Below are 20,751 nucleotides of genomic sequence, written 5' to 3'. Positions count from 1 at the left end.
CACAAATTTTATGGTGTTATACTTTTGAAACAACATTAATACGCTGCAGTGGTCTTTTCTCCTTTTAACCTAGAAATATTAGGTCTTCGGCACCACCAGCCTTAGTTGCTGAGCATGCAGTTATTTACGTTGAGCACTGCAGTTTCATATTTGTTTCTCTGGACAAGTAAGCCCGCTTCCCCATTTTGATAAGAGTCTTTCAGATTTGACAGGGCATTTGGGGACAAGGAAAACATTTGGACTATTGTGTATTTTGCTATGAAGTGCACCGTACAAGGCAGAGGACAACATCAACCATTTCCACTAAGGTTATTAAATTTGTGATAAAAGAGATATACATTTTGTCACTCACTAATTTGGTGGCAAAGTTACTTGAGTGGCAGTTGTGCAATTTTAAGCACATGTTTAAAAAAAATAGGATATGGGAAGTGTGACTGGTTGAACATGTGGAGTACCCAATATAAAAAATGGGGGTTTACGTCGCGAGACAACTGAGTGTGGAATACACAGCACAGTGTAATGTTCCTTATTCTGGCAATGTTAGCATGGTTCAAGAAGTGGGAAATGTTGCACTGCCCTTAATAACATACCCGTACGTGTTTATTTGCGAAACTATTATGAATGAAATATGGCTTGTGTGGTATAGAACAATGCGCACACTCAAGTAAACATGCAAAAATACGTATAAGGGCTCTCGACCTACATGCCGCGATGCGCTCTACGAGATAAACAACACACGACAAAACTACATCCAACACTTTTTGTGCGGGGCAACTCTAATGAACACTTTCATATAACCGACGAATGGTTCAACGAATGCAGTTCGAGTGGTCACGATACATTCCTACGTCGTTCATTGCAGTCGCGCTATGATGCTGCACAATATATGTATCTCGTGTAACAAGCCTGGCAATCGCACGATGTGCATGGGCAGCCATACGGCCTTCTTTATTTGAAGATCAGTCTTCTGCAGGTATATGCTCAAACAATCACCAAGTCTCACGTTGTTGCTCAATCGCTCCCATTCCTGCACTTGTAGTAAAAACAGCAAACGGGTTGACGTGAATGGCAGCCGAACGGTTGAACTGCGAAGTTCTCGAGCACATAATCACAATTTCACGCCGAAAATGATGTTGAGGTGAGTTCGCGGTTGTTGTTTCCATCGTTCAATAGTTCTCGGGATTACGTCGGACGAAACGCTCATCGTAGCCGGCGGCCATAACTGGATTTACTCGCAAACATGAGAAGACGCCAGGGAAGTCAGAGAAAGCCTCAGCTTTCATTCAATCAGGCGCACGATTCTCTATCTACGTAGATGGAGCAGGTTTATCCCATCTACGTCACAAAAATGGCTGCGCCCATGGCCTGTTTTGGTTTCTTTGATGAATTAATTTTCGTAATAGGAAGACAAAATTGAGAAACGAAGGCGCATTTCGGGGGCAGTTGGATGTGCTCGTTCTGAATATCACAACCGTTTCAACACATCGGGAAATCGGCGTAGCTCACTTTTAAGTCGGAGTTCTCAACTTTTTTGTCTAGTTATGTCGTCTCCCGGCTTTTGGAGTATTTTTGCATACATAATTTATTCAAGTACTACACTCTTACCGGAGTTACTTCTATTGTTACTTTTAGACCGTTGTTACGTGTATTTAGAAGTAACATCGGCTCAAAGGAAGAGGTAACACAGGAAATTGCGAATTTTAGAAGTAAATTGGGTCTCGAAGAGCTGGGGTAGAGGTAACCTGTGGGGAAAACCCCTGTCTTCTCCTGGTTACTTGTACGTGTTACTTGTAGTGGGAGTCCGTTACTTCTACGTCGTAATGCGTTCGCAAACAATCACAGCCGCTTCTGATCGCTTTTGGTTGCTCATCTGGCAACAGTTTACAGTATCACACGAGAAGGGACACTATATCGCGTCCTCGTGTTTTGACGGTTACATCTTTTGAAATGTGACGCCTCTGTGGCTGACAAGTTAAATCACGCTCGTGGTTGTAGATGTGTTGTGAACTGCTTCCAAATGGTGTTTACAAACAAGGACTTCTGGGGTGTGCCGAGAGGCAGATGCAAAGAGTGCGAGGACTGCAAGAAATACATGGTGGAGTCCGGCAGTCGTCATCTAAAATATGAATACTGTGCGCACAGCCCGGTTTCACATAACAGGATCCGTGAAATAGGTAAGTGCGTATTTCATCAGGATCGTTCTGAAGTAGATTCGCTGTTAATTCCTGTCTTATGGCAAGTCATACATGATGTGCTTGCTGTCTGCGCACGTGTAAGCTGTTAGTCGCTGTGATAACGCTCGGCCTCAGCGCATTCTGCTTTCTCTTGCCAGCTTTGCTCCCTATTAGACTTTACTTCGTATCTCTCCATGTCGCCTTCTTGTCCCAGCATCTTTCGTACGCTGAAAGATATACGATACCTATAGTCATTTTGACATTGGGTTTTGTGTAATGAAATTTAACTACGAGCAAATTGTTTCCATTCAGCGTTGAAGAAGAGTGATAAGCGCTATAGTCTGTGTGTCGTACCAATGACAACGAAAAGAAACTGGATTTTTCGTAGTACATTGTTCTGAGAAGTATTTAGTTCTCTTATCGTGGGGTTATACTTTTCATTTCGTGTTTTTCTGACGGACTTAATCTATTTTGGTGTATGGGCTAATTGCTAAAAAACTAAAGCCTAGTCGACTCACTAATGAAACGATGCGCGATATGTAGTTCCTCATGAATAGGCAACTGATTGACCACTACAGTAATTTTATGATTGCTGACCTGATTGCTTGATTAATTTACAGTAATATTATGTTTCTTTATGCCCAGGTGTGTGTGTGTGGGGGGGGGGGGCGATTACTATTTTCTTTACTTCTTGATACGGCTTGATTTTGACTTGTTCAGGGTCCTGTTGTCAATGACAGGTTATTTCGTCGTCTTACTGGCTGGTTGATGAATTGACTCAGTCTGATTGCCTTCGTAAATTTCACTGACTTCGTGGTGAATGGGTCAACGGATTGCACGGTATGACTTGAGCCACTGTGATTGGTCTATGTGGTTAATTGACCGGAATGGTTGCCCACATTGATGCCTTAATTGGTTGTTATCAGTGGTTTGCTAGTACAACTGACCACCAGAGAGCATCTTGCGAATTATGCCAATGAAGAAAGTCAAGACAATCAATCAATCAATAACACCGACTAGTCAGTAAACTGTTAAAAAAATAAGAAATCGATCACATCTGCTACTGCTGAATTACATTCAGATGAATTTATCTAACGGGCAACCTAAATCGCCATCCCGATGAGTCAGGCAGTGGAGGAGCGGGTGGGCTGGTGGTAATTAATATATCAAGGGCCTGCAAACTAATGTCGACTGATTTCCCTCAGGTAGTGAAGAACATGTTCAGGACGTGAACTTGCAGCCACAGGAGGAAACGGGACATAGCTGTAACGTTTTCCATTGTATTTATTTTCTTACATAACGACCTGCCATCCCCAAAATATTTTGCCATCTGTGTTTGTTGGAAGTTAACATTTCAGAACTCTCTTCTTTTTATGTGCATGTATCGCTGGCCTCACTATTATGCTGCATTACACCTTGCCTTGAGGATGTTCAATGTGAACTCCATACTGTGGCTGCTTTCATTACTGCCGCTACATGTACAAATATGGAAGCTCGTGAATAGGAAAATCCCCCGTTTTCGGCAAACGACGCTACGATACCGAACACCGAGTCTTCCAACATATCAGGTATCTACATTTTTTGCATTCAGTACTCGTGCTTGCACAAGTGTAATTAAGGTCTGCTTTTGCTATTAATGATGCACCCAAACAACGTGAGAATGATAAATAAGGAGTGCCCATTCCATTTTAGATATTTATGGTGGGAAAGCGGCACCGTCCCCACAGCAACAAGCAAGAATGAGGACAAGGTCCGTATGCATGCATGCATGCCGGCCCTGCAATTTTACAACACAATATTTCACGCGATTCTGCGAACACATCAAAGGCCCTTTGGAGCTGTGTTCATTGAAAAACAATTGAGAAACAATATCTTCGTTATCTTACGTTGCCAATGCTTGGTTGTGTTTTCCTGATATTCACAATAAAATACGTGCCCAGGAAAGCCCATGGTCATTGTGTTTTAGTATGTCACCCGTGTCGTGTTTCGTGTGTGCCTGCATGCAATTTGCTGCATGCATGCACGGACGCGAGGAACGGGCGGGTGCAGCCCCGGAGCCCCGGGAACGGTGTTACTTCTAAATACACGATGCCTCTGGTTACTTTTAGAGAGGTAACCTCGGCAGAGGTAACGCTGCACCCATCTAGTGTACAGGTAACAATATTGCATTTCTTTCACCTTTACTAGAAGTAACCGGGCTAAGAGTGTACCCTTTATTGAGCAGGCCCAAACTCTGTTTTCTTTACTGTCCATTCGACTCACTTCGTGAAGCCAAAAGAGCGGGAAAGAATTCCATTTTCTCATTGTGTCCCCGCTGTCTCCGCGCTTCTTTGTCAACATGGATTTTCCGCAATATTGCTGGTCTATCTGTCTTTTTTTGTGTCTTTGTTGTTGTTGTTGTTGTGGTGCCTCCCCACTCGACTGGCTCTCATTTGACTGTGAGGAAGACTTATGTTCGACGCATCCTGGTAGCCTCAGAACTTCAGGCTCTAGGCTCTCATCAACTGCTTCATATTCCTTAACTCTTCATCACAAGGAACCGGAATAGTGTCCGTGTCTGTAGACCTGTTATGATTTCGTATGTCACTTCGTCTCTTCTTCATTGTTTGAAATCTATTATGACAGTGCTCTGCAGACTTTCTAGTAACAAGCTCATGTTCAATGTCGCATGAGATGGTTTCCCACATAGCTTTTTAAATGCCTTAATGGGCCCTACTTGCTTTAAGGGTCTCTGACCAGAAGCTGGAGGGACCTTGCCGCAGTGGCTACCGATAGAATACACAAAAGCTACTTCACATACGAAAATGCATGCCTCAACACCTCGTAGTTTTCGTAAACTCGAATTTTAAACATCGCGGTTCACGCCGACGCTGGCACACCTAGCGTCAAACCAAGAAAATGTACGCATATATAGAAAACTCATCTAGTCATCCCACTGGGATGACGTCGCCCATGCAATCAACGCGCAGAATGCCGTCACGTGATCAAGCACTACTACAACAACTTTCTGCAAGAACCAACATTTGTACGCCAATACACTGTTGTCACAATGTCTGGAAATAAAAAGTATGTACATGCTTCGACATCTGCGTCCTGTTTTATAACTGCGATAATCCAATTAGCGACTTCCGTGGAAAGCGGAACCGCGGAACTAGATGAGACGACTTTCGGGATCCAGCGCGCCGTTTTACAATGTGTGTATATCTAAGTTTTCTTTTTTTATATCTTTTGGAACAACCGATCAATTCATTGAGGTACACTGTTGGACTTCATTTGACATGCCTCTCGGTTGTGTCGTCAAAGCGAGGTTTCTCGGCGGGCATTCAGTTCCATACGATACTGCGCAGCGGCAGCTATGGCTTGACAGTATTGGAGGGTGTCCTGACAGCGGCGTAGAGAAGTGCAGATTTTGCCAATCACATTTAAAGGATGCAGACTATGAGAGGGAGCCGTCAGTTGAGCAACAACTGGGTTTGAGTAGCAAAAACATCCGCCTACAGCAGTGCGCAGTGCCTTCCTTGAATCTATCTTCCAAGACGGTTGTATCTGGACGTGACGAGGTTAGTGTCTTCTGTATAATCAATACAGTGATTACTCTGCTTGTGGGAATAACGTTGTGGCATGCAGATATTAGGAGACCATTTACGCAACAAAGAAAAAAAAAGGATGGAAGCCGATTGAAGTTTACACACTAAATCAAAAGATATACTGTACAATTCCGTGTGTTGTTCAGAATGCAGCCATGCCAATGCAGTATGCAACATCCACAGTATTTAAAATGAAGCTGTGTATTCCGCATCTAGGTGTAACATTTTAATCGTCACATCAATGTGCACCACTGTAGTTCATGACTTCTGTGGACAAGATGTGGAACCAAATGTTGGAAATACAAGGCAGGGATCAGGTACAAGTTTTATTCTATTTGTTTTCCTTGTAATATGCAGCATACCGCACACACTAAAGGAGGGTTCTGGATTCTAAACCAATCCAGTTGAAATCCTTAGTTTACCCCAAGCTACTATTGTTGTCTAATCTGGGCAACACCACAGAGGGCAACAACGATAAAATTGCAGTGCACCAAAAAAGGATAGCCTGGTATATGACAACCGTGTCTACAGGTGCAATGCCCCTCAGCTCCTTCAAGACATGCAAATACTTACAGTAGACAAAGTGTTCACTTGGAAATTAGACATTTACACAAAATCGCCTTGCAAATTCAGAATCTTTTAGCGCCATCCCAAACACTTGCCATTACGGTATGAAATCCATCATTGTGCCACCTTACAAAGTTCCACTGCTACGGACCAACTACGGAAGGCAGGAGGCACCCTTCCTTTTCCGAACAAATTTGGTCACAAATTTGGTTTGATCAGAAATGGCCTTCCTGTGTCCAGTTTCAAAACACAGTTACACAAACTTGTCCAAGTCTTATTAGAGACAGACCACTCTGCCATGTTCTTTTTGTATATGTGTGTGGGTGAATATATGCACAGCTTGGTGTAGTTGTGTATTTTATTGATGTGATTGTAATTTTCTGTATGCTCGTAGTGGTAATATCTCAGTTATCGCATACCTGGTGCCAGGCACATCATCAGGCTGATGACTTCGTGTCTCATTTAATTTGCTATGAAATGAGATTCTCATAAATTTGTATGGCTTTTTTTAACAATGTTAGGGTGATGACTTCATGAATGTGGTAGGAACAGGAGAGGAAGACATCTGCAATGGTCATGACAGTTGTCTGTCAGGTACGTGACCAATTTCTTTTATAAATGTGGTATATAGAGTGAAGTTGTTACTAACAACAATTTTTTGTGCCCTGTAAAGGAATCTACAGGTGGTGAGAATGCGTACGCACTTGACACATCTCAATACAACTTAGACCTGCCAGTTGCACATGAGGTGTGTGACTCTTCTTACACACAAGCTTCTGCAGGTTTGATGCATGTATATGTTGAAACGTGAAAGACAGAGTGTTAAAAATGTATCTAAGGTGAAAAATTGAGCAGTTCACTGCAGTAATTCTATCAATTTATTTTCAGCATTTTGGGAAATACATAATAATGGCAGAACTACCTGGGTTATATTGCCTGACCATCTGCTAATGGAGTTCCATGCCCTAGTTGTTATATATAATAGTTGTTTGAAGTTATTACACATTTATTATGCAGGTTTTGTACCTGCGAGTTCCTGCAAATTGTGCTCTGCGGTGATCATGCTGGACAGAGAGAGCTATGCCTGTATAATAACAGTGACTAATGTTCTCCTGCCCATAAGACGTGACTGTCATTGAGCAAGCAGAGGCCAGCATACAGGGGGTTGCTGAAGAGAGCTCAAGTAAATTTCAAACTCGAATAAAATAACTTCATGATGAACGAAGGAAGTCACTGAAAAGGTTAGCCAGCTGTAGGACTCGAACCCACGTCTTCTGGATTACCGATCCAGGGCTCTTACCAATTGAACTAACGCGCCTCGCCACTTCCAAGGGTGCGTCATCTGAAGGTGATGTCACCCTTCAGGTGACGCACCCTTGGAAGTCACTGTAGAGGCCTGTTAGCTTAGCTCAATTGGTAAGAGCCCTCGATCGGTTATCCAGAAGACGTGGGTTCGAGCCCTACAGCTGTCTAACCTTTTCAGTGACTTCCTTCTTTCATCATTCATTTCTTAGACACTTGAGGCTTTGTAAGTATTTGTCCTTTCTATGTGTTCTTTCTTCAGAACATCAATTGCCATCAGGTTCAAACGAACTTCTTCATACTGTCATAGTTGGAGCATTTTATGCATATTATTTTAAAACAGTGTCTGCTAAAATGTGTCAGACACCGTTACCAAGGATGCCGTCTGTCTCAGGTGAAATTTCCCAGATTGTTTTTTCCCAGAAGCCCAATCATGTATGGCGCTGCGTCACATATGCTATTTTGGAACAATATCTGCAGACACATTACGAAGATACTATCTGAGCGCCACAATAAACTATATGAAATACATTTCATGTTACATCATCTTTCACTACAACAGGCATATTTGAGTATTTGAGCAGCCCAATATACAGAGCTTGGTTCCTCAAGGCATACATCCTACTCGCACTGAGCGCACACTTTGCACACCAAAAGGAAGATTGAGGTTTTGGATAGTTAACGTGTGTAGTGAGCACTTCTGGAGGACTGAGAGCGGGAACCGGAGGTCACACACAGGGTAACCTTCATAACGGTCTGATTTACTTGCACGTAACGATCGGGGCTTACACAATACTATTTGGGTGCTATCAGACCGTAAGAGTTTGAACAACACTTACGGCTGGCTGACTAAATGGGTGGACAAAAGGATGCGTCAGAACAGGGGTGGAATTGACAGCCCAATGTAATTCTTACCAGGCGGAGCTGCCTGATGAGATGATGCTTTGTGTCAGGGATCAGCAGTGATGAGTTGCACAACACACATCACATTCGACCCGTGACTACAGTTTCACACTCCGTTGACCTGATCTCAACACACATCCATTCACTTGCTCTACTTGTTTCCTACTCCCCCTGGTCTCTGCAGTCTTCCTGCAATTTCCCCTTTACCAAACTTTACAATTCTCAGAAACATTGTCATAAACAATACAGGCTTCTTACTAAGAAAGGGAGCATCCCTAAAACCAATTTATGTGCACACCCAGTGACGTCACTAGGGTATGCATGACCCGGTGCGGGAGCTCCGTCACCTCCGGCAATAATGTGTCAATTATTTGCAGCGCACTGGGACCGTGCTAAGCTCGGTGCGCGGCGATGACGATGATGCTACATAGCCCCCCCCCCCCCCCCCCCCCGCTGGAGGAGAGCTATAGTCTCCAAGTGACTGTCTTGGGTGAAGGGCTGGACGGGGGATGCGAAGGTGGAGAGAAACTTGGCAAGGCTTCAGTAGAGACGTCCAGATTCAAAACATGGGCCGGCTTTAGCCTGTCGTTAGAGACAGTCTCCTCTCTGCCGTTGATCCTGATGATCGATGTCTTGGGGGTTCTCGAGAGAACGGGATGAGGCCCAGTGTATGGCGGTTGCAGAGAAGCGGGGCGCGTCGTCGGTTGCAGAATGCTGCATCGTAGCAAAGGCCGAGTCACCAGTGTAGCGCGATCCAAGGAGGGACAACCGGAAGCCTCGGGAGGTCAATCGAAAAGTGATTTATTCGCAGCGCACGGGGACCGTGCTAAGCTCAGTGCGCGGCGATGACGATGATGCTACACACGATAAACAACGGTAACATATCGTACGCAGAAAAAAAATCACACGCTCGCTGAGGGCTTCTTATGTTGTTTTTGGCGTCACCTCGCTACAGAAAAAGAGAGGCGGCGGCGGTACTGGTGCAGCACGTCACCCCCTTCTGTCATGCAATGCAACCCCCACACCTCCCTCGTGACGCCACTGTGCACACCAGACAACATTCTGTGGTTACAGCTGTGCTCCTGTTCGCCCATTGCTTCTGGAGAGAGGCCACGCACAGAAAGAGTTCTACAAAGGGACACAATTTGTAGAAAAAGAGAAAAAATAAACTTTTTCTAGCTTTAAGTACTGAGGTCCCCTTCCTTGTCTGTGAACTACATGTGAGCTGTGGGAGAATGTCAGTAATGCATGTGTGACCAATATATGTACAGGTCTAGACAAAAGCTTGCAGAACACCAAAGCAATACCTTATGCAGCACTGAACAGGAGAGAGTACACTTAATGTGAGGTGCACAGAATACACGGTCAGTGGTGGGTTTATGGGGATGGGGGGTTCAGATGTTGTGACCCCCTCCTCAATTTCAGCCGTTACACAGGTTTCAGTTGACTTTGGTGGTGTAACACCAGGCTGTCCAAGTTAGGACAACCCTTCAGAAAAATCCTGGGTACGCGTCTGTGCACAGTCGTCTGTCTGCAAGCGTATCTGTTCCTGTTCCCTGCAACATGTTGCTCCTGTACAGGTATACACAGTAAAACGTTTTTACACCCTTAAGGGCGTTTTCTAAGCTTTCCCACGGCGAACACCGTTAGGGGCAAACACACATGCTTGATTATAGGATACCCATCCTGCGGTCAAATTAGTACGGAATTTGCATTGAACAAGCATGTAAGACTGTCAGCGCATGTGAACTGGCATCGATAACGAAACCCTGACTTTGGGGGAAACATAACGACACTGGCTGTGTTGTCTATTTGTCCTCTCAATCTCAGGGTTCCGTTCTGTGTATTCACCCCATCGCGTCTGTTTCCTCGCCGATCTATCCGTTATTTCGTTCCTTTCATAGATTAAGAACTCTGTTATAGACATATAGGTTGTTCCCCGCGGACACAGCAACTCGAAAACGGTTAACGTACTGAGTGCAGAACTGCTGTCAATAAAAGCCAGTATGCAACTGCCAGAGCGGCGATCACTCGCCTCTGGAAAGCGGGACAGTCCGTTGCTGCTCGATCTGCAACGGTCGCAGAACTGCTAGTGTAGACCACGTATGGTGTGACAAACTTCTCCATCGTTCATGTCGCTACTAAAGCTTATAGTTTTACTTTAAAACCCTCAGAGTCCACATATACACAATGAGAGCAGCCGTAGCTATGAATACGTTCCAGAGCCTCAATACTTCCCTCTTTTTTATTTTTATTTTTATAATAAACATATATTCCTCACACAATCCCGTTCCCTGTATTCAAATGCTGATTGCAAGAACGTGGGAATTGAGACATCCGCGGACAGTAACACTGTCATAAGGTGTTATAGGGTGCTATTAGGGTGTGTTTCTAACGTACACCCATTTTACACCCATAAAACACCCTTGTAGTTTGACAAGGGTGTAGCGAAGGGTGTAACTGGAAAAAGTGGGGTGTTATCCGCAAATTGCACCCCTTTTACACCCCAAAGGTTGCAGAAAGATTTTCTGTGAACACCACAGTTTCTCTCTCAAGATAGACCAAAAGCCAGGGGACATTATGAGGAAAGCTTACACACACTGGCTTCACGTAACAATGAAACAAAATGTAATATGACGTTTCGATGCCTGTTCGGGCATCATCATCAGAATGAAACAAGAAACAGTACGCCATCCGAGTTCTACTTATAACACTGCATGTAACAGTCACAAAGGGCCACTAAATGATTGCTACAAGGTCATGACTAAGCTATAAGTAGAACTCGGATGCCATACTGTTTCTTGTTGTATTCTGATGATGATGCCCGAACAGGCATCGAAACGTCATATTACATTTTGTTTCATTGTTACGTCAAGCCAGAGTGTGTATAGTTTTCCTCACAGTTTCTCTCTGCGTTCACATTCAAGATCCCAATCTCTTACAATGCAAATGCTTGCAAAATGGACATTGACAAAGTGGCTCACAAAAGTTTTAAAAAATGTGGTCATGTTGTTTTTGTCATGCTAGAACACCATGAAGTACAAATATGATTACAGCTGATGTGGCAATCAATTTTTGTCTTCACATACTTGACAACTCAAGTTACAGATATGTTTGATAGCACCAGCTTTATGACATTCTACATGAAGGGTACACAATTTAAATATGGGTTATAAAGTGTCTCAAGATCGTTCAAAAGTTGTTATAGTCTTAATATTCGTATAGTATGGTAAGGAAGGAAAAGTTCGTATGGTATGGAAATTATGGTAAGACGTACCTCCACCTTCTATCTTGGGTATTTAAATCATGTAGTAGTTACTATGGAAAGGCTTTGCGTATCCTGTTGACCGCACAGGCTGATATAACCATTCTCTTGTTTTTTCCACGTTTGTGCAACAACCATCGCAGAAACTGTTGGTATGTAGTGTATCTGTATTTCTTGTATGAAACACGCGAGCTTTGAACAAAGCTAAAGCTAGTAAGACGGCGAGTAGTATTTCAGCTGCACTCTTTCGGAATAAGTGGCGAACAATGACGAAAAGTTCAGAATAACAATTTTGTATTGAAACCCACCAGCATGATTGTGCATGAGGCACGCTTCTTACTTGTGAATATGAGCTCTCATAGCTTCGTGCTGCCCTCGAAGTTCTAAATATGCTACTTTAAGGACAGCTCCTTGCAGCATAAGCACTCGACTTCTTTCGGCATTATTGCGCATGAACCACTCCGCTGTTGACTCCGCTATGCTTCCTCCTTCGACGTCCATGTTGAAACAAATCACCCCGCAATACGGAAGTTGCGGAAACCACCCGATCTTCCGGTGTGGGCTTTCCTCAAATAAACGCCGCGGGCGTTTTACGTCATACACTAGGGAGAACCTATGCATAATAGCTAGACTTTTGCGCTGATCGGACGAGTTCAGGGTTCAAAGCGAAACCGCTTTGCGGCTCCTTGTTTAGAATAGTTCGCGACTCCGCAGAGAGAAAATTAGTAATCACAGGACACAGACTGCCGCCTACTCACATCTAGCCTTAAACACGATTTAATTAGCAATTATAGTTAATTAGGACCCCACATTAATCAGCATCATCCAATGAGTTATCACACCAATTTGGGAGCGTCTAACTCGTGTTCAGGCCAGCTGTGAGTTGGTGGCAACTTGTGTTCATAAAAAAGAAAAAAAAAATAGATATAGAGTGGAAAGATGGAGTTTAGTTGAAGATCAACGACGCCATCTTGAAGAAAGCGGTCCGGAACCGCCGCTGACCATCGCTGACCGTCGACGGAGCACAGAGGCAGGTTGCAAAGCATCTTCAGCTGCGACCGCAAGTTCTGGACATCCTGTGACGTCAGCTGTGACGTCATCATGGCATGTCTGGGCAGGTTAAGACAGCTCTGGACATGCAAGGAGAAAAACACTTGTAATACAGAGGATGTGAAAGCAAGAGTAAAGATGCTAACCATCAATAGCTATCAGCAAAAAGAATCAGGCACAGAAGCAAAACAGCCCACCGCAACAGCAGTCACGGGGAGCGCAGAACGATGCGACTGCTCCATCCGACAGCCAGGCACATGAACTGAATCATAATGCTTTTTTCTTCTCTATAAGGTCGCGCATCTGCACCCCCTAGCGGGTACTTGCTCAGCTAATTTCATGACAAAATTATTAAGAATCACGCCAGCGCTACCTTCGTTCCCAAGGCAGAAGAAGATGCCTGAACAACAGCAGCCAGCGCCCGACGTGCACGGGCATGAAAATCATAAAAAGGGGGACAAAGTTATGACGTGCGAAAGAATTAGTTACACAACAAATCACTCCACCACAACAGGAGTCACGGGGAGCGCAGAACGATGGGACTGCTCCATCCGACAGCCAGGCACAGAACTGACTCATAATGCTTTTTCCTCTTCTATAAAGTTACGCATCAGCAGCCTCCATAGCGGGTACTTGCTCAAGTAATTTCATGACAAAATTATTAAGAATCACGTCAGTGCTACTCCCGTTCCCAAGGCAGCTTTTTCAGAATATAGAAAATGGCGGGCATGCCCTTACAGGTACAACATCAACCAGCGCTCGACATGCACGGGCATGAAAATCGCAAACAAAGTGAAGACAAAGTTGGCGAAAGAATTAGTTACACAACACATCAGGAGCGCAGAACGACATGTCCATTCCGTCCGAGAGCCAGGCGCAGAACTGAATCGTTACGCTTTTTACTCCTCTATAAAGTGATGCATCCGTCCCTCTGGCGGTTGAATTCTGAACTAATTTAATTACAAAATTATTAAGATTTGTTCTAGCACTATTCCCATTCAGGGCAGCACTATCGACATTGTCAAGACAAGGATGCTCCTTGTAGGAGACGTTTTCCGGCAAACGGCCAAGGTCGAGTGAGGAGGAAAATGTAAAAACAAAAAAAAAGACCGGAAGTCACGTGACTGGAGCGGTGGCGCTCTTGCAATGTGCTGTTCAGAGGGCTCTCGTGCTGTACGGGTCGCTGGTAGTGCTGTTTGGCGCTGCATAGACGAAGAGTGGGTGTTTTAATCTCTAAAGTCAGGTGGTATTTTCAGTATTTTGTATTTACATGCTGGGTGTGCGATCAAAGAAAGACTACTGTGATCGCTGCTATGACAAGGCAATTGTCTCCTGCTGACACGACCTATCGACGATGACAACGCCCCAATGTTGCGCAGTTCGAGGAGCGTGGACTTGCGTGTGTATACGGTGGTATCACATAATTGTGCTGCAAGCGTATGAATGAACCTGTCGCATACTTTGTGAGGCTTGTAGCGTGAGTATAGTGTTAGCATAAGTTCAGAAGCTGTGCTGACTGTGCGTGAACGCCAAGAGGAACTCTCCTGTTGTTCACAGTCTTGATATGCACAAGAGAGAACTGATGTTCTGGGACTGGAACAACATAGAAAGGACAAACACATACAAAGCCTCAAATTACCTAAAAAATGAACGACAAAAGATGAAAGTCACTGAAAAGGTTAGCCAGCTGTAGGACTCGAACCCACATCTTCTGGATTGCCGGTCCGTCGGCATTCCATTGGTAGGCTCACCATTTGAAAGTGGGCTTCACCTAACACTTTTGTGTGTTGCGGGCAAGCCCACTTCAAGGAATGCTGAGCGTTGCTGAAATCTTCGTTATCTCGCTGTTTAGCGCGCTTTTGCAGATTTTTTTCGCAATTTTTGGTACTAACCAAGTTGCTGATGTCTTGCGTTAGCTTACTGAAATTAGGATAGATTAATTGGGCAATGGCAGCTTGCTTTGCGCCCAAAACCGCTTAGATAATGCTGTTGGGAGCGAGAGGCAAGCTGCAATAGCCGCACTAATCTAACCTAACTGATCCCTAAACAAAGCCTATGATGTCTTAGGTTAGTTTAGTGAAGTTAGGTTAAATTAATAGGGCCATGGCAGCTTGCTTTGCCCACTAAGTTGCTTCGATAATGAGGTTGAGAAGGAGATTCAAGCTGCCACAGCCGCACTGATCTAACATAATTTATTGCTAAACAATGTCTATGATGTCAGGTTGAAGTTGGCTTTCCCGCAGCACAAATAAATGAATCGAAAAGTTCCGCAAAAATTACAAACAAACAATTCAGCAACAATTAGCGTTCGTTTAAGTGGGCTTGCCCGCAGTAGACGGAAGTATTAGGTGAAGCCAGCTTTCAAATGGTGACGCTTACCAAAGGAACGCCGGTTGGTACTTGGTACTACACAACAGGAGAGCTATCACAACTCACATGCTAATCGCGCGGTGGGAAGTTTTCCTGCAGCTGGGAGACACAAAAGGGTAAATCACCATGCCATCTTTCCATGTTAATCGCCTTTATCAACAGAAAAGGAGGACGGGTGTAGGCCTCAACATGGCAATACCGTTTTGTAACTGTGAACTGGACAACTGCAAGTTATATTGCCACAAAGACTTGTTCGTTAAAAAATAAAAAAGAGCTGAGGATGTTGTAGTCATGAAACGATGTCACACTAGCACTGGGAAGCATGGTTTATCGAGAAAGTTGTGCCGCAGGTGCTGTCGCAAGACGCTACAGAGGTGGTCACCACCTGCAGATGCTGCAAGGCGAAAAAAAATTTATGGTGTTGTTGGGGGTCTGGATAAATCACTGCTGCAAAGTTTTAATTTTAAGTATGTTTGGCATTGATCCCTTTCTCAATTGTTTTTTGTCTTCTCGTGGGGAACAGTGTTTTTATGCTTCTTGCTCAGTGGCGGATCCAGGGGGGGGGGGGGCGATCGCCCCCCCAAAACGGCAGTTTAGACATTGGATTTCCCTCTCCCCCTCCTCCACTACGCGCTCCGACAAAGAACCCCCCCCCCCCCCCCCAAACCGAGTGTCTGGATCCGCCCCTGTTCTTGCTATGATCAATCTAGAGCCAGGTGTAAAACCTGCAATCAAACGCTCGAAATATGTTTTATTTCTCAAGCGCAAATATAGTAGCCTCGCTGTCTATATTTGTGGTGCCTTCTGATACGTTTCACGTAACGTTGCAGCGCTCTCACCAAAGCGTTCCTTGGAGTGCCAATGTTCTTGACTGGCCCCACGCCATCGTTTTAGTTGAGACACACCTCCTGGCCCTGTGTGGTGATCGGCAAGCCGCCTTTTGCCAAAGTATCCCTTCGTTGGAGAACCACGCAAGTCCTAGCCCTCGCAAGCTGGTGTGCCTGATCGCAGCTGTGCAGAGCAGTCTTCTAGCTGTTGGAGCACCCTTTCGAGCACCATGACATCTGTGCAGTAGTACGTGAGACTCTTTGCTCTGTCCCGCTCTCTCTGTATCTTTGCCCTGAGTGTGCCCATGCTGTCTGAAGATGACCTCTCCAAGTCTACGCTGTAGTCTACAAGGTCCTCTGGCATGTGAATGGTTGTGTTCTCACTGTCATTGCTGACATCTTGCTGCACAGAGCTGTCCGTGCCATTCTTGGTCCATTTCTGTACGCTTCTGGCAGCTTGTCAATACCCCACTCACTGTACAACGAGAAGACAGCACAAAGGTGCTTGCACGGAAGGTGGTGTTTTTTTAAATCTGGGCACCTGCAGCTGTACACAGAGAAATCAATATGGTAAACAGTTCCGTCACGAGTGGCACTTTGTACATCAAAGGTACCATCAGATGCACTTGGCTTCACAGACCTCTAGTCAAAGTCTTTTGCTTCCGAGATTCTCGTCATTATGTGCAGGACTACTGCATGTGGTCGGTTGTGCAAGTACGATGGTACTGCATCATGGTAAAGTCTGTCCTCAGAAGAGCACCTCAAATTTTCACGCTGAAATTGCTTTTCTCGATCAGCCAGAAAGGTGTGCAGCGTTTGTAGAAAACCACTAAGGCTTCGTCGTCCGGTCTTGAGGTAGTGCTCCTTCAGCATTTTATTTTGGGCATCTGCCCCGTTGTTTGTTGTCACCAGAAGCCCTGGTCGGAAGCATGCTACCTACATGTCATTTACTGGAAGCCAGTGGCCTTCGATGTACCCACGATAAGCGGAGTTATTGGCCCAGAGATCACTTGTGCTCATTTCCTCAAACGCCACATCAAACTCTTCCACTGTCTGGGCCTTTGCCAGTTGTCGTATCAGACGTAGTGCTATGTTCCTATCGGCTACATTGTTTTCTTTCTTTCGGCACCATCTTTCCCAGGCTTGCTCCCTGTGAAAGTCGCAGAGTGCCACCCTACTGGCTGGAAATGTTGAATTTATGGCGTTTATTTCTGCCTGGCTGAAGTCAACCATCCAGTGTTTTGAATTTAGACTTGGGCACCATGACTTAAAGATCTCTAGTGCTTCTGAGATACACTGTGACGTTTCAAACTGAACAATGAACACACCGCAAATTACGTAGCTTGTTGGCGTCTTTACCACAAGGAAGAACAAAGGAAGAGCATAGTCAGTTGTTTTATGTGTGGCGTTGAGACACACATCATCATTTGAGTACTTCTCCATGGCAGATTTCATAAAAGTGGTCTGCATGCAGAACATGAGCGATTGTTGAAAGTCATTCGAGACATCTTGTAGCACGTCGTCATTCTCGTGGGGCTGAGGTGGAGTTCCCTGCTCTTTGCAGAGCTGAAAGAAGTACTTTGTAGTGGGATCCTTTCGTTGCATATCCTCGACCAGCTTGAGTGCATTTATCTGATCTGTTGGGCTGTATCTGTCTCTCCGTATGGCGGATTGTATGTGTGAGCGGATGTCCTCTCGTGTCGGGTGGAATGCCCTACATGTACTTTGTGGTTTCTCCTTCTCCGCAAAGAGAACATCCTCAACATAAAACCGTAGGCATTTTTGGACCTCACTGACAGAAGTGATGCACTGTTGGACAAGGAGCTTGATTTTTGCAGACACGTCGGTATTCATGGGCTGTCCGTAACTTAGTGCCATTCTAAAGTTGTGCTCTGCATGGCCATTCTTTGGCGAGAAGGCCACATAAATTCGGATCTGACGTGACACATGCTCAGGCTCCAGTGAAAGCGCAGTCTACAGTCTCTCCAGTGTGGCCTTTGAAGCTTCTTTCCTTTCGTATGTGGAAGATACCAGATAGAAGATAGCATACCGTTCTAGGTAAGCAGATGCATGCCAGCATATGCTAGCACTTTAGTTCTGTGTGGCAGTTTGCAAAACTGTCAGGTCTTTCACATGACAGTCTTGGGGATATGTTAAGAGCAAGCCGTTGACCGACGCAAAAAAAGCCTAGCGGTCATGACTCTGTTATCTGCTTGTTATATTCTCTGTTGGCTGTACTACAGAATACCAGCTAGTTTCTTAAAACCTTTCTGCTTCCATCCACCACTGTCAACAGCATGGGTTAGTCATGTCTATGTTTTCATCCACCATGTAAGGCCAGGTTTCACGATTGTGGTGCAAAAACCAGAATGAACATAAGGTGCCTCAAGCTCACCCCATATTCGGGAAACATTTCTATAATTTTCATGTGCAGCCTGGCAACACAGCCTTTCTTCTTGGACCCTTGGACCTTGACCTTCTTTCTAGCAAAAGTTGTTGCATCCCAGTCGCAGTCAGCTGTGTTTGTTGCTTCCTTTGTAAGAGAAAAGGACAAGTAGGTGATCAGCAATGTATGTCCAGACGCTCTCTCAACATAGCTGTGGCATATATTCCATGGTTTCAGGAAGAATGTGAGTAATGAGTCCTGTGACATTTCTTTTAATCCATGATAGCACTATGTTGCCTGTCTAAACTGCACAGGTTTCTAGGGATGTTATCTGAAGATCTCAAATGCTTTGCCTACGTGAAATTATTGGTTTGATTTGGTTTATCTGTCCTTGGCTCTCTATCTGTGCATTCTTCACCCTGCCTTACCCGCTCATCTTCACCAATTATTTTCTTTTGATACATGTATATACTTACTGTGCTGTCTTTGCCATGAACACCATGGCGTTCTCTTCCAAACACACATCCTTTAATTTGCTTCCTGAGTATTCGAAATGGGCAGTTGAGTTCGACGGGCAGGACACACCCTTTCAGCTTTGTGGTGAACAAAATACGTGCTAAGGGAGATACAAGCAGAGAGAGCACCGGGATTGTAAATACGGGTTGAAACATTGTATGCATGCTCAGGACCATAATACTTTGAGGTTTCAGAGGATTGCTATGGATAATATAATTTTACATCACTGATTGCCAAGATATGAAGTCACATGTGTGTACCAAAAGTCATGCCTTGTGCAGTGCAGAAACACTCTTATACTTTTACCTGTGCTTCTCTATGCAACTATACATTGAGCAGCTCTTGGATCTGTATATAAATGAACTTCATGGTATTTAAAGCTCAGCTCCGCCGATTTTCGACTGCGACAGAATGGAGCCATGCTTGGGCTGTGCGTTCGTTTCCGCACAGGGAGCATACATGTGAAAGATTTTCACCGATTTGTTTGTAGTTTTTAAGAAAACAATTTTTTAAACTTCCCTGGCACGGCGGTCCTGTGGTCGGCAAACCCTGACCAATCCCGGCTTCGCCCTGGCTTAGCCGCGCTCGCGGCTTGCCTAACGCCAAATCGTCGATGCGATGGCGGAGATCTATGGGCGAAGGTAAATATTTTGGGTGTGTTCCGTGATAATTGCTGTCGTTAACAGCCTCAAAGATAGTTTTGCCGGTCTTCTTTAACAAGCCTTACAGGATGGCCTCGTTGTGCAACGACGGCCGTCGTGAGCGGACATTCTGTGCCCGCACTGTGCTTCATGTTACCAAGAAGACCTAACACCTAACGTGTGACGTACTCGTACGCATTCTCAGTAGCTTTGGCAGTGCAGCACCAGCAGTGCAAGCACCACCAAAGCTATTGAGAACGAGAACGAGTACGTGCTCGAAGACGAAGTATTCCTTATAAGAAACATGATAAAACGGTGCGGTGGTCCCCGATAGCTCGTGACAGCTATTTCAGCACGATACAGCGGCCATGACGGAGTGTAAACACAAACTGGTTGCCAGGCAGAGCTGGCTAGGTGTGGCTATCCAATCCGCGCAGTTCCAAGTATGACGTCACAAGTGGAACCGCCGCCCGGTAGTTTTTCTCAAGTTTCTCACGAAGGAGTATGGAAATTTGGAAAGCAATGTGCGTTTATGAATGAAGTTGGGACCACGGTTCTGAATATCACAACGTCTTCATACTTTCAGAACAGCAGCGGAGCTGCACTTTAAGCTGATATCCCACCTTTGTCAGCTTCTCTATGGGGTGTCACTTCTGTTTGAAAAGACACGTTGATGCAGGGGAGGTCGCGCTCGAACTCTTTCAGGGCCCCTTCGCTCTCGACGTACCCAGTCCAATTCTCATCAATTTTTCTTGCTTCTCGAAGGTGTCTTCGCACGACAGTCTCTTCTTCGCGAAGCTCCTCGTCGGAAACAGTATTCATCGTGCCCGAGGAGATTGCGCGCGAAAACACAAGTCCGCGCGCGTTCGCGTTGTAATGTGAGGACGCGAGTACTCGTGTTTCCACGCGCAACCTTTATGATGCGGGTTCCGATGGGAAGTTTCGCGATGAAGAGGTTGACGTGTGGAGGAAGCTCGCGTGCATCAAATTTGTCTTTTCAAACAGAAGTCACAACCCAGACAGCAGCCAATATGCGAAGGGGGGTATCTGAGTTAAAAATTTTAGGCACGTGTGCGAATATTTGGCCGTTTCGAATATTAGTTCGAATAATGAAGTATTATAATTAAAATATTAATGTATTAAGTATTAAATATTAAAATATT

The sequence above is a fragment of the Ornithodoros turicata genome, chromosome 4, assembly GCF_037126465.1.
Source record: "Ornithodoros turicata isolate Travis chromosome 4, ASM3712646v1, whole genome shotgun sequence".
Classification (NCBI taxonomy): Eukaryota; Metazoa; Arthropoda; class Arachnida; order Ixodida; family Argasidae; genus Ornithodoros; species Ornithodoros turicata.
This window is presented reverse-complemented; position numbering follows the sequence as displayed.